The sequence below is a fragment of the Oxyura jamaicensis genome, chromosome 24 (assembly GCF_011077185.1).
Source record: "Oxyura jamaicensis isolate SHBP4307 breed ruddy duck chromosome 24, BPBGC_Ojam_1.0, whole genome shotgun sequence".
NCBI classification, from domain to species: domain Eukaryota; kingdom Metazoa; phylum Chordata; class Aves; order Anseriformes; family Anatidae; genus Oxyura; species Oxyura jamaicensis.
Window position 1 is genome coordinate 5,626,091 of NC_048916.1, and position 18,497 is coordinate 5,644,587.

The 18,497-nt window shown below is 49.9% G+C and overlaps 1 long non-coding RNA gene across 1 annotated transcript; it reads left to right on the top strand.

Annotated features, from left to right (window-relative positions):
- The first annotated feature begins 5,875 nt into the window (after window positions 1–5,875).
- LOC118178049 lies at window positions 5,876–14,454 on the top strand. Its single transcript, XR_004756031.1, has 4 exons — window positions 5,876–6,026; window positions 8,398–8,406; window positions 12,800–12,805; window positions 14,444–14,454. It is a non-coding gene; the product is annotated as an uncharacterized LOC118178049 (long non-coding RNA).
- The last annotated feature ends 4,043 nt before the right edge of the window (window positions 14,455–18,497 follow it).

The following is an 18,497-nucleotide window of genomic DNA, read 5'->3' on the forward strand; positions in this document are numbered from 1 at the left end:
CAGGCTGCTCAGCTGGCTCTGAGAGATTTCCTGCCCCGCTCATGGTGCGTGGTGAGTTACCACAGCTGGGCTCTGCTCCTCTCACCCGGCTAGGGCTCTGGGGCCACCACTGTCCCTGCAGCTCCCTGCAGACGGCCCTGCCATGCACCATCGCCTGTCTCCAAACAGGAGAGGAGAGGAAAACAGGGATGGGAGGGAGCAGGGCAGGGCCGGTGGCTCCATGGGGCTGTGGCCCAGAGGAATGGATGAGGAATGGGCTTTGCAGCAGGAGGGAGCTGGGAGGCTGCCAGTTCCCCCACGTGTCCCGGGTTTACTGCAGGGAAACAACCCAGGGAAACATCCCATCCTCTGCCAGCTGCTCTCCCAGGGAGTCCCTGGCATGGGATTTCCCACAGGCAAACAGCAGAAGGAGCCTTCAGGTTTAAAGCCTTTTAGCGTGTTAGCCCTGGAGGGGCTTTATCCAGGCGTGAGTAAGAAAAGGTGGATCGTTCTCTGCATCTGCCGCTGGGGATAAAGTCCTGAAAACCTCCTTGTTATCTACATCAAAAGGGCTGCAGGGAGAGGGAGGGCAGGTTTGCTCTGGCAGTTCACAAGGGAGGAATCTGGTTTGAAGGACGCATTGCAAAAGGGCACTTCCCTATAGAGAGTGGTTTAACAGGGGAATTTTCCTGCCTGGTCCCCATAGCTTCTTTGTACTTTCACAAGTCAACTTCGGGCCCTTTGTCTCTTTCTCTGGTGGCTTTTATTGGTGCATTTTCCCATCACACTGACCTTCTGCCAGCCTCCTTGGGGTCTTCCTGCTCCTGCCCTCGACCCACCAAGGCAGGGGGCATGGCAGGCGGAGGCAGGGGGAGGCAGACATCCCATCCCGCTGCCAGGCAGGACCTGCTGCTGAAGGACCTGCATGTGGACGGGTCATTTCGGTAACAGCTTTATCAAATCCTCATGGAAATGTGGACTGTTTTCTCCTGCAGTGAAAGGAGTGGAGTGAAAGGACAGCCCAAGTGCGAGCGTGCTCCTGGCAGGCTCGCAGAGGGCTCCGCAAACCTCTTGTTTTGCATTGTGGCAGCCCGAATGGTTTGGTTACCAAACGAGCTGTGCTCCCAGGAGCTGCGAGAAACTGCAGCCAAGAGTCTTTTTTTTTGTCTGTCTTTTTTTCATCTAGTTTTTTTTTTTTTTTTTTTTTTTTTTTTTTTTTTTTTTTTTCTTTCTTTTTTTTTTATTTTTTTTTTCTTTTTTTTTTTTTCCTGAGACCCAAATGCCTACAGCATGGTGCCTGGGTTTACTCACTTCCGCCAAGTGCAGAGGAGATCTCTGCTTCTCTGCTGTCATCTGCAACCCTCCCTGGACCATGGTCACTCATGTCCCCTTTTACAACTGCTGAGCCCTTTGGGGATGAAAGCCCAGCTGGCTGTCCCAGTGCTGCAGCTGCACTCAGTGTTTGGGTGGTTTCCTGGGGTTTTTCACCACGGTTCCTCCTTCCCCAGACTTGTCCGTGGGAAAGGGAGAGCAGCGTGTCCAGAGCAGTGCAAGTGTTTGGTGCCATCCCTCGCAGATGTGCAAGCACAGACACTGGGTGCATGCACTACCAGCTTGTGGAAGGGATTTTGTGTGGGATCTGAGCCCTGCACATCCCAAAAGAGCAGAACAGGTGCTCAGCTGGCGCCCTGTTACCGTGCCGCACGCTTTATTTGCCTTTGCAGGGCAGCGTGTTTGTCCACAGGCAGTATCAGGCAGGCAGAGGCAGCACCCCTGTTTGCAGGAGGCTGACGGCTCCTGCCTGGGCACCGCAGCTGGACGAGGCTCCTGCATTGCTGGGGGTGCAGGGATGGCCTCGGGGTGGGGGATTTGGTGCTGCAGGGAGAAACAGCCCCCAGAAGTAGCTGATGGGAAGGGTGCTGGGCTGCCCAGGAGATGGCAGCAGGTTTCCACCAGCATGGATGTGGACGTGGACCTAGGCAGCCTGCTCTAGGTGGCCTTGCTTGCGTAGGGCTGGACCTGCTGACCTCCAGGGGTGCCTTCCAACCTCAGCCCCCCGTGATCTTGGGCAGTGCAGAAAGAGAGGACGTCCTGCAGACAGCTTATGAGGGCAGCCCCCAGCCCCCACATCATCCACATTCACATTTCTGGCAATGGCCAGTGCCTAGGGTGCTGAGGGGGAGGTTCATTTTCCCCTTCACTGCAGGCTCTGAAGGGTGCTGAGGTTGGGTGGGGGGCTGGAAGGGTTAAGAGGGCTGGGGCTGCCCCCACAGCTGTGGGTGCTGAGAGGCTATAAGTGGGGCTGGGGCAGAGCTGAGCTGCTTTTGCCCCTGCAGCAATGGGAAGTGGTGCTTGTGTGTTGGTGTGGCAAAGGTAGGGGGGAAATCTGGGCTGGGGGAGAGGGGAGGAGGCAAGAGGGGCTTGTATGAGAGAGGACGTGGCTGTGGTGGTCTAGGGGCTTCAGCCTGGGGCTGGAGCTTGCCTGGCTTGCTCTCTGTCCTTGTCACAGCCACCTTTGTTTTGAGGGAAACATCTGTGGCAGTCACTGTGCTGCTGCTCTCATCCTGGGTGCTCCAGCCAAGAGGGGTGCACACAGGGGAAGGGCTGGTCTGGAGGCTGTGCTCATCTGGCATTTTTCTTTGGGAAATATCTGTTTGTAGGGGGCGGTGAGGAAGTGCCAGAGTGTGCTCAGGGCACAGTGTCCACCTGTGGAGGAGTTACCTGCGACAGGAGGCTGCCTCCCAGGCTGGAGGCTTTGTCTGGGAGGCTGCTCAGGACCTCGGGGCTGTGCTGAGGCTGCAGGTGTGCAGTAGTGACCTCTGGGGAGAGCTGTGGATGTTACAGATCCGGAGAGACTGAGGGGGGATGGAGACCTCCCTGCAGCCCCTGCTGGGTTATGCCAGGCTGGGAAGGGGCCCCACTGCTTGTGTGAGGGGTCTGGGCCCAAGGAAGGTCCTGCTTCAGAGAGCACTGCTCAGCTGTTGGCCCCAGATTTGCCCCCAGTGGGCACAGACATTAAGAAAATGAGAATTTTCCTGCCTCGTTACTTTTCCTGGCAGCACTTGGGGAAGCTGGGACACGGGGAATCAAAAGCTGGTACCTGAGGCAGGAGGCAGCTGCTGGAAGAGTGCCTGGTGCTGCTGCTGCAGCAGCCAAATCCAAGGTGGGCAATTCTGCTGGCTCCAGGTCAGCTCCAGCTGGGCTGTGGGGTCTGGGTTAAGGTATTTACAACTTCATCCTGGAAATGCAGCTTCCAACTCTCTGATGAGATGGCTTATTTATCGCTGTTGCCTCCTCATTCTGGATTTGTCCTTCTGAACTTTATCAACAGGAAGGTGACCTCTGGTGAGTCTAGAAGGGAGAGGATGTGTCCAATCAGAGTGGTTTAATCATCACTTTATAATGGCATTTGGAGATTTCCTATTTAATCAGTAATGAAAGTGCCTGGCAATTAATTCAGCAGGACTCCCGGTGCCCTGAGCACTGCAGTGTTGATTCTGAGCAGACCTTTCTTTCTTTTGTCCAATTCTGAGGAGTAATAAAGTTGTTGTAATGAATGACAAAGGATACCAATTTCCTTCCTGGTTCCCTATGGCAAGTACAGTTCCTGAGTTTTAAACCTGGGCATGCACATTTAACTGTTTGGCAGGCAAGCTGTGAGGGACCAGGCACTGCAGAGGAAGCAAGGGGGAGTTTTACATTATAGAAACTGCTCTGAGTGGATTTCTTCTGACATCTCTCTCTCCAAGACGATCCTATGTCCTTGAGGCACTTCCATAAGACTTTTTCCCCATTGTTTTCCTACCCGAAGCCACTGTGAGCTGTACAAGGTGCTGCCTGTGCCAGTCTGGCTGCCCAGGCCATGCTCTGACCTTGCAAGTGCTGAGGCTGGCAGGTGCCTGGGTAGCGACTAATGAGCGACCCCATCTGCAGAGCTGGCTGCTAGCAGCCTTTACTAATAAGTAGGTTAACGGGCACTGAGGAGAGAGCCTGTGGAAGAGAAGGGGTTGTGTAATGTGGAAAAGTGCACATGTACAGAAAAGCACAGCAGAATTTAGCAGTTTTATTCCTGCTTTGATTAAATGCTTCCCTCTGTCTCAGAGCACCTTGACCCCAGCCTCTGGTGTACATGGCTGGCAAGTTCAGCTGCACTGATTGGGGGAGAAGAGGAAATAGGGGAGGAAAAATACTAAAAATGCTTTGCTGGAGTTAGAGATTCAGCTCTGTCTTGGCCTACTGCCGGCTTCAAATGCAGCAGCAGAACCTCTTGTGTTTAGCCCCAAAGGAGTCCCTAATTAGCAGAGAAACTGCAAAGCTCTGAACATGTTTGGGAATGCTTTAGTGCAGTGGCCCCCTGAGGTTCATTAAACAAATGAATTCAAAGCAGTCAAACAGCCGGGATCTTCAAAGTGACAAGGAGCTCGGTCCCAGAGAGAGCAGCACAGCCGTGAAAGCAAGCTGGCACTGCAACAGAAATGCTTTCCAAAATGGGTGAAATAAAGGCACCCACATCTCTGCAGCGCACCAGGGGCTCCTGAACTCCCGGGCTTAGCATGCTGCTTGACATGAGAATGTACATCAAAAGCCCACTTAGAGGACGACTACTCAGTTTTTCATCCTCCTCCATCCTTCCTCCCCACGGGCTGGGGGCTGCCTGCCATGGAGCTGTTGGTGTTGTTCGCACACCCCTGCCCCAACACCGAGAACAGCAGAGTTGGGGGTGAGGCAGGACTGGGGCTTGCTGAGGGAGCAGAAGTGTGGGGTGCTGCTCACCACAGGGCCAGCTTTTGTCAGGAACACTTAAGTGAGCTTAATTCTAATTTAATTTGCTTAATGGATGTGATAATTATCTGGCGCTACTGTGATCCTTCTCATTTGGAGCTTGAGGTGCTTTGTGAAGCAGTGAGCTTTAGTCTTCCCCTCTTACAACTGAGGAACTGGGGGCAGAGCCACAGGCAATTCATCGAGGTGTAACAGGCGGGTATTTAAAAGGCTCAGTCTCACCAGTCCACGAACAGGGCTGGGCTCAGAGTCCTGCTGGTGTATATTATCAAAAAGATGCAAGAAGTAAAGAGGCCAGGATGAGAATAGCAAGCTGCAGGTCAGGATGCAGATTTACAGATATGCAGATCAAGTGTGAGACAAGCCCAGAAGTCTGTGCAAGCCTGGGTCTAGTAACACATGTGACAGTTATTAATGAACATGTCACCAAACCCAAAGTCAAACCAGATGAGGAACTGCTCACACTGACATTGAAACGGAAAATAGAAAGGATGGAGCCAGAGGGAGCCAGACAAAACAGATTGCCTGGGGCACAGCTTTGTTCACAGGGAGAGGCATCAGCATTTCGGGCCCTGCCTGTATCCTGGGCAGGGGATTTACATGTCCCAATGCTGGCTTAGGCAGTGCAAGACGAGGGAGAGCCAAGTGGGTGAAGTGAGGGGCTCAGGGAGGGCACACGGAGCCTGTTCTGGGGGCAATTTGCCAGCAGGACCCCCAGGGCATCAGTACAGGGCAGATATGTGGGGAGGGGATGGCCCTGGGTCTGCTCTGCAATCGGGGGCTTTGTGGGAACCCTCCGCCCTGCTCTCTATGACCATTCCTGACAAAATGCCTTGCAGAAGAGCCAATTATCTGAAAAACGGCTCATTTTGTAGCACATGCCCATTTGCCAATGGCCTCATGTGGTTGAGGCAGGACCAGGAGGAACCCTCCCAAGGCAAGGCCGCAGCGCTCCCTTCGCATGGCGAAGCGTTACCCAAACACCTCCAGCGCCTCTGAGGCACAATTACTCTTTCAGTCCCGAGTCCCTACCAAGCTGGGACTTCTGTCGGTTGTGATTAAGGATCATTTAGATGGAGTTTAAGCTGAGTTAGAATGGAGAAGAGCAGGGGGAGGAGGGGAAAAAAGGGCAAGAAGTAGAGAAGAAGCTTGCAAATGGTGGCTCAGCCTTGATGAGCTCAGAGGGTGCTGGTCTGTGTGCCAGGTGCTGGGCTGGGGAATGGGACAGCCACGCAGGGACAGATGCTGAGCCCTCGGTGATGGATGTGGGTCTGGGAGAAACAGGGCAGGCAGAAAGGCCTCAGCAGGGGGGAATTGCAGAGCTGCTCCTGTCTTCAGTCAGGCTGTATCGATCCAGACTGTTCAATACCAGCTGTCTGCCCACAGGGATGTGTCTGTCCCCACAGCTGCTGTCCCAGTAATCTTCTGGGCCCTGATTTAAAGAGGATGAGTGTTTCTTCTTTTCAGGGAAAAAAAATGCAGCAGGTTGATATCCTTGCTTCTTGCCTCCCCCCTCCAACACAGGATTTCCCAGTATCTCTAACTATGCGAAACACGTCCCTTCTTCAGATAAAAAAAAAAAGGCAATTTTCCACTCGGGCAGCAGGAAGCAAAGTGCAGATTACAATACCTGATGGTGTTTTGGAGGCATGCTAGCATGTCCCTCTCCCCATATGACAAGGTCATTATTGGTGCCCGGCAAGGGTGAGCAGTCAGATGCCTGCAGGCAGCAGGCACGTTGGCAAGCTTGGGCATCAGCCATGGGGCACCAGAGGAGCTGGGGGCACTGCACAGAGCAGGGGTTAAGAAAGTCCAGGGTTGGATACAGGGGCCAGGGAGGCAGCTGAGCAAAAGGAAATGCTCTGCTACTCCATCTCTGCCCTGTTTGGCCTTCTACGGGGGCTCTGGTACAGCGGTAGAGAGTCCCAAAACAACCACGCTGATCACTCAAAGTATATTAAGAGTGCCCAGGTTTATAAATATATGGATGGTGTTCACTTTTTCACTGTATACAGCAGCATAAGCCCCTCAGGATGCACAAGAGCTAGCTTTAACCTCATTAGCCCAATCCCTGGCAGTGTTAGCAAAGACTAATTTACTTCCCTGAGAACCCATGGCCTGTCTCTGAGCTGAATATGGTGCAAGATGGAATATGAGCCGCGACGATGTGTCTTCCTTTATGGTTTGGCTAAACACATTCCAGCTGATGAAAGTACAGTCATTGCTTTAAATGACTTTTAACCATCAGCAGCAAATCAGTCTTCAACAATGGGAAGTCCAGCGTGGGGGACTGATAGCGCTGCAGCATTTCTCAAGCCTCCTGCCTTCCACAAGTCTCTTCTGCTTCCTGCCTGGGCACTGCAGAGCCTTTGACAATATTGATTGAGTAAATTGCTGGAGCAGAACAATGTGTGCTCCCTTTCCCAACCAGAAAACACCTCTGCTCACTGTTGATAAATTACATGTAAATTACCTGCCATTTCCTAGGTGCTAACACTAAAAAAGGTACAAAAATACTCTCCACCACCCTGTGAATATCAATGAGATTCTTTGTTTTCACGAGCTTTAAACAATGATGTTTGATGAAGGCTCATTTGAGAGAGATGCTGTGTTCCAGAGATACCTTCAAAGTTACACAAATGCAGCGAGGGCAGCCTAACACACTCATTGTCCCTCTCCCATTATTTCACTTGCTGTATTTATGTGAATTGGGCACCAGTGGTGGTGAGGAGCAGTTTGTTGGCTCGCAGTACAGCGAAAAGCTTGTGTCAGTACTAATCCCTGTGCTCTACCTGGGCCAGTGCTGGTAAATGCTTTCCACTGCATTCATTTATTCGCACTTTCATCTATCCGTTCTCCCTCCATCAGCACAACACTGCAGAAGAAAAGCAGGGAGGGAAGGTGAGGGTAAGTCCAAGAGCCCCCCAGGTGCTCAGTTGTGAGCCGTGGGGATGTTTTGTATCCACAGAGGTGAAGTTCTGCCCTGGTCTGCTCTTTTCTGGGAGCACCCTCCAAGCCCTGGGGTGCCTGAGCATGACGCTGCTCCTTAAGTGAACCACCTGGGACTTTTTGCAATGCTGTGCCTTAATTTAAAGAGCCCAGTGTGTGATTCAGGTTTAATTCTTAAATATAAGGCTCTTTAGAATGGCATGTACTGTGATTTTGTGCCTTCTGTGAATTTCTACTGTCATGGCAAAGCCTTTTCTGCAAGGCGTTTATTCAGCAGCCCCCAGATCAATATGCTCTGCTCTGAGAGCTCTGTAAATGCCCAGAGTTGTGCCAGTGCCAGCATGTGAATGGAGGAAACAAACAGAACACAGCTGCCTTGTCCTGATCAGGAAAAATTAAGTTATTCTGCTTGCCCTTTATCACCACCTACCTGTATTATTATGGTAAACATGGAAAGTCTCTCCTGAAGTCATTGTGTTTGTTGCTGTCCAGAGAGAAATCAGGCTTGTCTTTTCCTGTGATGTGCCATGGCTTTAGAGAGGGTCTATAGCAGAGCCAAGAACGGCTTCCCAATTCCCAGTCCTGTGCTTTGACTGGATGGCCAGCTTTCAGCTGAGCTCTGAGTAGATTTAAATGCAGCAAAGGCAGCTGGTGGGCGACCACAGTGGTACCAGCCGTGAAAGAAAGGCAGGTCTGGTTCAGGAGGAACAACAGAACATAAAGCCAATAAATAACAATTAAAAAAAAAGTTTTTTTAAAAATAATAAAAAAGCTGATCTCACCTGTGGACACTGCCACTTCAAAACCAGGTGAGCAATTAGAGAAGGGTCCCCTGCTGGTCTGGGGCTGTGGCATCACCCAGCTTGGGGAGCTGACTGGGTCTCCCTCCTGGCACAGGGTGGTGGGCTCATGGCTGGCAGTGGGCTTGTGCCAGCACAGCTCCGGCAGGAGGGAGTCGCTGGGGTTGGTCCTTCTCCCTCTGGGTAAGATTTAGCATCTCCTCTGTAACAGCAGCACCCAGGAATGACAAACTAACGAATGATGCTATTTGGAGAGCACATGTGGGCACCAGTGCTCAATTTATCAAAGGTGAAGAGGGACCAGAGTTAATTACATACCACGAATTATATTAATATAACATGAAGGACTTCAGCTAAGCCTCTCACAGCCTGGCTGTTCAGTGCACAGGTACTGGATCATGTTTGTTCCTGGGGATACAAATCTTCCTGACTTGCTGTCATATCGTAGAGGAAAGTAAAGCACTCGCCTTGCCCTTGTTGCAGGCTTTCTTTCCTGTTTGCCAGAGCAAACAGGTAGACCAGCTCTCTCTTCCTGGGCTTGCTTATTCATTTTTATTTCTTCCCGTTTCAGTGTTTGTTTCTTATTGATCCTTCAGAAGGTTTTGTTCCCCTCTGAGGGCAGTGACTTCCCCAGGTGAGGATCCTTCAGAGGCAAGGCCAGGAGATGCAGGCAGGGAAGTCCAGCTGAGTGAGTGGAAGCCCAGCTGGCACCTGGCTTAAATCACTCATATTTTTACCCTAAATACACACGGTACTTAAATACTGCAAATCCCTGACAATCCTTCAATTTTATAAACTCTGTGGATTGATTTTCCAATGAAATCCTCCCACTGCAAGATCCAGGTTCATTTATATAAATTATACAGTGATTTATTTAATGACCTACTTTGAGCGCTATAAATTCCGTGACGTCCATGTAATTTATTATTTAAACGCTGTATAAATCATGCAGGACGCAGAGAGGGGAGAAAGTGTGTGGAAGGAGCAGCTGGCAGGGTGCCTGGCCGGGAGGAAAGCAAGGCATGGAGTGTGCCCACGTGTGACGATGCGCTCCAGGCGCTGGGGTGTGCGCAAGCAAGGCTGGTCCCACTCGTGGGCTTGGCACTCAGCCACTTGGGCTGAAATGTGGATGGGGCTCAGCCCCAGGCCGCTCGCTCCTCCTTCTGTAGGGTCTTTCTGCACGGTCTCTGTGCTTTGTGTGCTTTTTTCCTTTGTTGAAAAAGGTCTTAATTCACAAGGCAGGTAAAACTTGCTCACCTGTTCCATTTCTACCCCCACACCCTGGTGATTTCTTATACACCTATAATTATCCTGGACTATCTGCAAAGCCACACAGCATAGCCCCTGCTCTCTGCAGTGGTGGGAAGGCTTGTATCCTAAAGCTGTTTGGCAGGAACAGATGCTCTGAATTTACCTGGATCCCAGATAAGGTTTCCAAGGCAAGCTTCCTCCTCTTAAACGCTCTGCGGATCTCACCTGCTCCTTCCTCCCCTCCTGTTTGCACGCAGAGGTAGGATCCTGCTCTGGTTGTGGGGTGCCAAGCAGGGTCCTCTCAGGAGCTCCCAGAGAGGCTGGGGCTTCTCCTGTGGGCAGGAGGCTGGGGTGAAGGCATCCACCTCTTGGTAGCCTCCCTCTGGTAAGTACAGAGGAGGAGAGTGTGGGGAGAGCCTGTGCTTGGAGAGTCTGTGCATGGGGAAGATGACCCCTGAATGCAATTATTCTTTATTGGTTCAAGAGTCTTTCCTATAGTGTGAAGGGGCTGAAATCAGCATGCTCGTGCGCTTGTACAGAGGGTGAGAGTCAACCCAGACCAGCAGAAAGCAGCCTGGCTTAGCTCCTCTTCCTTGTAACAGCCTCAAGGGGAATTGTTTGGGAGATTTCTTCAGCTACATACAAACACATGGCCTTACTCTAAAAGGGCCTTAATAGTCAGTGAGTGTGGAGCATGAGACAGGAACCCAGAGAAGAACATCAAAAGGCAGTGTGGTGTCTCAGCTTGGCTGGGTCTGAGCCTGTTTGCTGCCGTTCTTTCTGTGCCGAAATGGGGAGGTGGTGGGAGCGCATCCACATGCGTGCAGACCGAGCGAGGAAGCGGTGTTCTGACATCTCCTGTTGGCAGTTGTGCACTGAAGGAGTGACCTCCATCTAAAAATGCTCTAAATTAAACAAAGGTTTCTACAGTGTTAATTAGTTAATGGTTGTGAAGAGCTCCAAAAATGCAAAGACCTTATAAGTGATAATTATTATTGTTATTATCAGGTCTGCAGCAGTGAAGCACATGTAATTGGTAGTTAAGCTCCCCAGACACCAACTAATCCAAAGGCACAACACAGCCCCTACCACCAAGTGCTATAAGCAGGATCGGTTCAGCTCAGCTTGAGGAGCAGTGGGAGGGTTGGAGCACGGGGATGTCAAAACTCCGATGCTCTCTTAGGTCCATTTGGTACCTGGGGGTGTTCCTCAGCCTCCTGTGTGGCACATTTCTTTAGGATCATTAATTTTAATGTTATTAGTTGAGCTGCTTCCCGTGTCAGGAAAGGCATCAGCTTCTCTTTTGTTTATTCATGTGTGTTTATCAAAGGAGGAGCTTTATAACCTGGAAACCTTGTAATTGCAGTGGAAAAGATGGGTGGAGGAGAGCTCGGATCCATTAGTGAGGAACAGCTGGAACATTGCTACTGGTGACAAAGTCAGCAGCAACCATCTGAGGTGTTCTTGGATTGCCCTGAAACTCCAGGGGATGGAGTGGGGGACGGTAGAGCGCACTTCAGCTGCTGGAAGTCATCAGGTGTTAGTCATGGAAATAAATGGCATCATTAAAAAGGAGTACATTGATAACCATGGTCCTCATGAGCCGTGCAGCCCGTTTCTCTGCTCAGATGCAGTCTGAAGCTGTCCCAGTCTGAACGAGACCCACAGGGAGTGTTGGCAAAGGCCCGCTTCATTAGAGACCTCGCGCCTGGTCCGTCTCAACAAGCTTTTGTGCTGCTCCTTGGCAGGGATTTCTTTCTTGTCAGCTCACAAAGGACTTAATGGCACAGGGAGCGAGCTTCCTCCGTGCTAATTGTGTGCCTTGTGATCCTGCCAAACGCAAGGCACGGTTGGTGTCCAGGCGTTACTGTGCCATGAAGACACACTCCCCCTGTTCAGGTAAGTAGGTTGCTGATAAATGTTTGCATTGCACCTGTGCCAAATGGCTTTTTTTTTTTTTTTTTTTTTTTGTTCTGAAGACAAAACGAGCACACCCCTTCTTCAGCCAGGTCTTCCCACAGTAACTTCATGGGGTGGCTGCTCTTGAGGAGGTCAGGGCGGCAGGAAGGCCTGAGCTTAAAAACCCAGAGAGGAACCAGAACCAGGTGGGGGTTCTTCAGCCCTAATTGGCTTTTTTAAATTTTTATTTTATTTTATTTGTAGACTGGTGCTCTGTTGCCAGCAGTGGGGGCTCTCCCTGCTGCCTCTGCATGAGAAACCTTTCAGCAACCACCGGACTTCAGCTGCCCCAGCCTGCCGGGAGCAGAGGCGCACACCGGGCAGCAGGAGATGATTTCCCAGCTGGACAGCTGTGACTCAGGAGAACCCCTGCCTCCTACTGCTGAGGCAGGATGGTAACAGCCTTTCCTCCTCCCAGAGCACCAGGAAAGCTTAAAACTTGCTTTTTTTTTTTTTTTTTTTTTTTTTTTCCTCTTTCTTTCTAATAAGAGCTCCTGTGTGGGATCAGATTGTTCTTAACTGCTCCCTGAAGCAGCCTGCTAATGGCAGAGGTCTGTCTCTTCCCCCTGTATCTTCCCCCCTCTCCTCCCAACTGCACCCACAAGTGACTGATTTTGACATAACAGTAAGGGTTTGCTCTAGGCAAGAGTGTTTTCAGGCCTGAAAAGCTAAAACGGTAATTTTTCTCCTTAGCAGCACATAATGGAGGTAGCTGTTTTCCTGCAGCATTTAGCCTTGATTTCCAGGAGATAAGGCTGCTGGATGAACACCTAGAGCACTTTGCACCTCCAGCACAGGAGGGGAATCCTTGCCATGGGACCTGCCTGCCAAGCGAGCGCTCTAGCTGCTGCATCTGCCTAATTTAACGATCATAGCATTGCTTGTTCCTAATTACCGTGCGTGTCATGTAACAGCCTGCTTGCCTGTGCCTAATCACGGCACACCTAACCACTTTTCTCCTTCTATAAAAGGGAAAGAAAATACAAAATGAGCACAAGTGAGCGAATTTTCAATTACATTGCTGCAGGTCCAAAGCGATGCAGGCTTTCTGCCTCCATCACTGCTTGCACTGTGTGCAGAGCTGGGTGCAGCATCAGAAAGGAGGCGGGGAAGGGCACGGAGGAGCCTGTCGGGATGGGAAACCCCAGGTACAGGGGCAGCTGGAGATGCCATCCTATTGCTTGGCTGCCTATTTAGTGCATGAGCATTCTCGGGTCATTGGAGAGGCATCCTCTTCTCTTTGAAGTGTAGAAAATGTAGGTCTAGACCTGGGCTGTAGTCAGAGCTGTTTCTGTATTCCGTGCACAGGCAGGTAGCTTGCAGGCAGCTCGTGATGTTCTTTTAAGCCTGGCAATATTTGTCTCTCTCTCTTGCTTCCCAAGTCAAGTTATTGCTGGGAAAACAGGGTTTTCACTTTTTTAAAAAAAAGGTTTGTAGACCTTATGCCTGTAGAGAAAAGTAGAGGATGACTTTCAAACGCAACTTACAGGATCAGAAAAACCAAATGCAATTACCTTTAAATTCATCATGTGTTTTTTAAATCTCCTGCTGTGACTCGTGATGTTTGAACTCTAGGGATTGGTGATGTTTCCAAATATTCAGGCAGATGATATTTATCTTCAGCTAGGGGAACACCCCAGTAAAGGAGGAAAAAAGTACAGAAAACATGAGAAAGCAAAATGCTGCTCAAAACTTCCTTGCTGTGAATTTCCTCCTTTTCATGCATTCAGGAGGAGGAACATTTCTTCTGCTCAATGCTGGAATTACGTCATCTAATTTAACCCCTTAAGGACCGTGCTTACCTCAGTATCTCTGATCTTTGCTCCTTATCTTGTTGATTTTGCTGTGAAATCACTCTGCTTCCCTGTTACCTGCAAACACCGCATTGCGCCTGACCCGGGCTAGTGACTGTGGTCACAAGAGATTGCAGCCTGGCAAATCAAGGGGCTGTTTGTTGCTTTTAAACCTTCTCAGGGGAAGACTAAATGAGGCAAGACTTGCCTAGTGCTCATATTCATTTCGGGCTAGTCTAATAGCAGTTTCTTTTCCCTTCTGGTGCTGTCTTCTGGTGGCAATCACAGCCTCAGAGATGGAATTAGAAACGACTGAGGGACCAGGAGAAGTGCTTTGGAGGTGTCTGATGAAAATCGATGATGTTGACCCATGCTGCTGATTAAATGAATTGCCATTTTCCCGCAAACTCTCTGGCAGAACTCTGCTCAGAAGCGGTTCTTAAATCTCCGGCCCTGCTTGGCTTTTTTCTTCTCCTTTCTTCCACACAAGCAGGTTTAGCATCTCCTTTCCTGTCCAGCATGTGGAAAAAGGACAGAACGAAGGAAGGCCAATTCCTCCAAAAACTGTCACAGTCGGATATTTTTTTTGTCTGGCAGAACCTTGCAGCAGGAACCTGCACCCCAGGGAGGGGCTGATATTGTCACCCAAAAGCAATATCCCACCAGCTGCCCTAGGAGATAGAGCCTGGAAAAGAAGGTGGCACTGAAGGAACATGCTAAATTGCAGCCTGGAACGGAGATATTTTCCTCTTCATTTTGTGAAGAGGAATCAGGCTCTTCTCACCCCTCTCATCTCCCCTAAAGAGCACTGCTTTGTTCTCCTTACTTAATCAGTGGATTTTCAGTGAAGTCAAATCACGCAATGGAAACACATTTCACCACTGACTAGGCTTGTCCTGCTCGCCAGGGATAGGTGCCCAAAATGATCAGGAGAAATGGGGATATCAAAGGTTAGATACCATGGCTGAGGTCATCCTGAGACCTTTGGACTGAAATGGGAGCAGCTCTCTCCTGTCCTTGTTTAATGGTCTGTGCCCAAAGGTTACAAGGATCTTTTTTTGTTGTTTACCTCTGCTGGCGTCATAATTTTTAGTGATATTTCTGCACTTCTGAAAACTGTTAATTAGCTCCCTTCAGAGCTTTGCTCATCACACATGGTTTTTCCCGTTTTAGCACACTGATTATTATTTCAGGCTGGAGTAATGAGCAGGGGGAAGAAGATGTCATTTTAATATAGGTTAAGTATTACAATGTCAATAGTTTTTTTTTTTTATGTAATTACAGAATATAAAGAGGACAAATGGCTAATTGCAGAACATTAGGAGGACAAATGAGTTGAAATAGCTGAAGTTTCTGGTGACCTATGTGAACCTTGTTTTTTTTAATAGGAAGTTACTTTCCTGAGGAAGCTTTTGGCACAAAGAACGTTCTCCCGTGACTGCTGGACCAGTGGGCAGAGCCAGCAAAACAGCCATGGATTTGGCCACTTGGTATCTTTTTGATCTCATTGCAGTGATTGGAGGAATTAAGCCTTGGTGAGCAAAAAACTGGAGCCTGGGGTGAGCGATAGCAGAGGATGCAGATATTGCTGACAAGCTGAAGAGAAAACAATAGATGTGATCAAAGGAAAACTGGAGGAAGGGTTCAGTGCGAACGTGAATCCCTGTTCTGAAAACTTTACGCATCACCAGAAAACCTGCAAGCTACTGACCCAGATTTCTGGCATCACAAAACTCCTGGGGCACGGGCATAGATCTGTGCTTAGTGAGATCCAGTAAACAAAGGAAGGAGAGAAAAAAACACAGGGGAGCTTCTTCCACAGCAAGTGTTTTTTTTTTTTTTTTTTTTTTTTTTTTTTTTTTTTTAAAGCAATTAAAGATTTTTTAGAGATAATTGTATTTTCAGGAAAATGTTTAATGAACTGGATAAACACCAGGAGGAGAAGTAAAAGCCCATAAACATCCAGCTGTGATACAACCCAGGGCTTGTGCGAGGTGATGTCCCCCTGCCCCCAGGAGGCTGGGGGCCTTCACCTGGAGCTGATGGGGTGGGTGCTGAGATGTGGGTCCTGGCGTGTCCCAGCTGGGGTGGATTAGATGCTAGGGCACCAGGCAGGTGTGTTCAGAGCTTCTCCATGTCCACTTTGCAGGAAGCCAGGCTTGTTGGGTGCAGAGATGGGGAGAGAGTATGGGGGGGGGGAGCCCACAGAAAGAGGATAGATCTGTGCCTTCTCCTGTGAGCCTTTGGTTCAGAAAAGCTTCAGAAGAGATCGATGGGTGAGTGTCATACCTGAACTCGCCTCCTGAGCCCACTGTGTGCAAGATGCAGCTGGAGCTGCCCAGAGGCTTGGGTGGCAGGCAATTTTTTTTATAATGGAGGGAAATGACTTTCCTTAATGGAGCATGGTAAGAAGTTCTCTTGTGATTCTCTTTTCCATCTGCATGCTTTCATAATGGAGCAGCGAGGTCTCTTGCAGCTCAGGGTCAGCTCGTGCTGAACAAAATGCCTCGGAATGCCCACGAGCTCTGCCAGGGAGCCACAGGGGCAGGCAGGAGAGGTGTGACTGATGCATGGGCAGATGCAATGGGATTACGTGGGACTTCCCCCAGGGTCTTCCAGCCCAAGGGAGGTTTCTTTTACCTTAGGTGTGGATGAGAAGGCATCATGGAAGGATTTTGTTTCCCAGCAAGTTCAAAGATGGGGGAGAAACAAATTGTCTGATGTGTAATGGATGGATGAGAGTGGGTCGGGTTCCTCTCGTGCCCCTCAGCTCGGTTTTATTTTCATTTCAGCTCTGGGAGCGCCTGGCCCAGCTGGTGCTTCGTTATATGGGGGCACCCTCACAGCAGCAGCCTGTTCCTGACAGTGCTGATGCTCCTTCCCCTCGGTTCAAGCTGTTGTCTGACAGAATTACACAGCACAGCTCCTGACACCGTTAGGTGTCTGCAGAGCCGGGTGGTAAACAGCCTGGCTGCTCAGCGCTGCTCATTCCTGCAGAGGGGACCCGGGCTGCCAGCCCCTGCCTGATGCAGGCTTCCAAGACGGAGCCTAAGCTACAGGAGATGGGTTCTTCTTGGAGCAAACAGGTGGGTTTTGGGGCTGCACCTGGCTGAGCTGGATGAGGCAGCCAGCCCTGCCTAGCCTGATGCGATTAAATTGTCACCTCCTCGCTTGAGTGCCTGGCCACTGAGGGATGGGCACAGCCACGTATATTTCCTCTTCTCCCTGCTAGTCTCTTGCTCAAAACATATTAAATTTCAAGCTCTAGGTTTAATAACTGATCCAGAAGCTTTGGAAGCTAAACAGTCAGGCTATCTGTTGCTGGGGCAGTCCCGGCACTCTGAACTTTGGATCCATTACACTCAACAGACAGGCTTAACTTCAAGCCATCAGTTCAGCTCGGAGATGAGAAGCTGCTGAGAATCAGTATTCTGCGTGTAGCGGGTGTTACCTTTCCAGAGATGCAGTAACAAATACACAGCCTGATTAATAGGATTAGGAGCTGCCTTGTCAATGACAGCAGGAACAAGCCGCCCGATAAGCCCCGGGTAGGAGCTGACTGAGATCCAAGCCTTGGCTGGGGCTTGCAAAGAAGGGGTTATTTTATAGAGGTGAAGGCAGGGGCAAGGGGCTGTTTAACTAAATAAATAAATCAGATATTAGCGCTTTTTTTTTTTTTTCTCCTCTCCATGTAACTGTATGCATCTTGACAGAAGAATGTGAATTTTGTGCCTTATCTTTCTGCTGTAATGAAATAGGAGATTCAGGTTTACAGACATGACACCTAAATCTCAAATTATTTTCTCTCTACTTCCTAGTGGGCATTTTGACCCTCCAAAAAAAACACCCTCCGCTATTTTTTGGATAACTAACTATAGGATTTTTCAGTCTGCTTCTTATGGGCTAGACCAACCGCAGGCTGTAGTGCCCCGTGATTACGGGGCTCTTGTATGATTCCCATCAATCAGGAGCAGAGCTCCTTGGCCTTCTGCTGGTCTCAAGGTGTTTGATCTCTATTAGCTCTATTAGCACAGCCCGACTTTATGGAGGATGCTGCTCCTGAAATATTGTTTGATGGAGATAGGCCCTGGGGCCATTGCAAGCACAGGCACTGCCAGCCCTCGTTTCTTTGTGCTTTTCACTAATTTAATCTCCTCACAGCTTCCTCCACAGCCATCTCCGTTTTTGGTAATGTCTTAGGAGTGTGCAGAAGGAGCTGGCCCTGATTTAAATGGAAAAACCTCCTTCCACTCCGGGAAGCTGCACTTGCATTCCTCCAGGAGAAAACACAAGCAGCGGCGTGCAGCTGTGAGCCCCCCAGGCCGTGCCCTGCTGTAACTGCTCATTTTTTAGAAGCACCTGAGAGTCGATGTGGGGCTGGGAATAGCACATGCCTCTGTTATGCTATGGGCTGGTCAAACATCTCAGAAGAAATTGTCTGGCTCAAATGGATGGCACAGCTGAAGGCCGGGACCTGAAAGCTGGCTGGAAATTGCTGCTTTCTTCCCGTACAGCTCTGCCCAGGTGTCTGTCATCATTTACACCAGCTCTTCAAAAAGCCAGCCTCTAAAGCCTGTATTTGCTATGGATAGTGCTCCACAAAAGCTGCACTGAAATTACCAGCGCTGGTCTTGGCCGGGGCCCTGGACACTGCAGCACGAGGTGATGGGAACCAGGCTGAAATTCTGGCTCGTTGGAGTCGGTGGGACTTTTGCCATCGATTTAATTGGAGCCAGAATTTCCTGACACTAATAGTGTTAGAGGCAGGCGTTGAGCCAAGGACATGAATTCAGAAGTTTGCTACAGCATTTATTTTAGCAGCATGGCTCAGGTTTGCTGCTGCAGGAGTGCATTTGGTGCTGGTGTGGTTTCCAGCAAGAGGATGGGGGCAGTGGCAGGAGCTGGTGGCCCAGCCCAGGGGGATGGCTTGGCAGTGCCATTTACAAAGCTCTCTTCATATCTGGATTTGCAGCTGGAGGCTGTG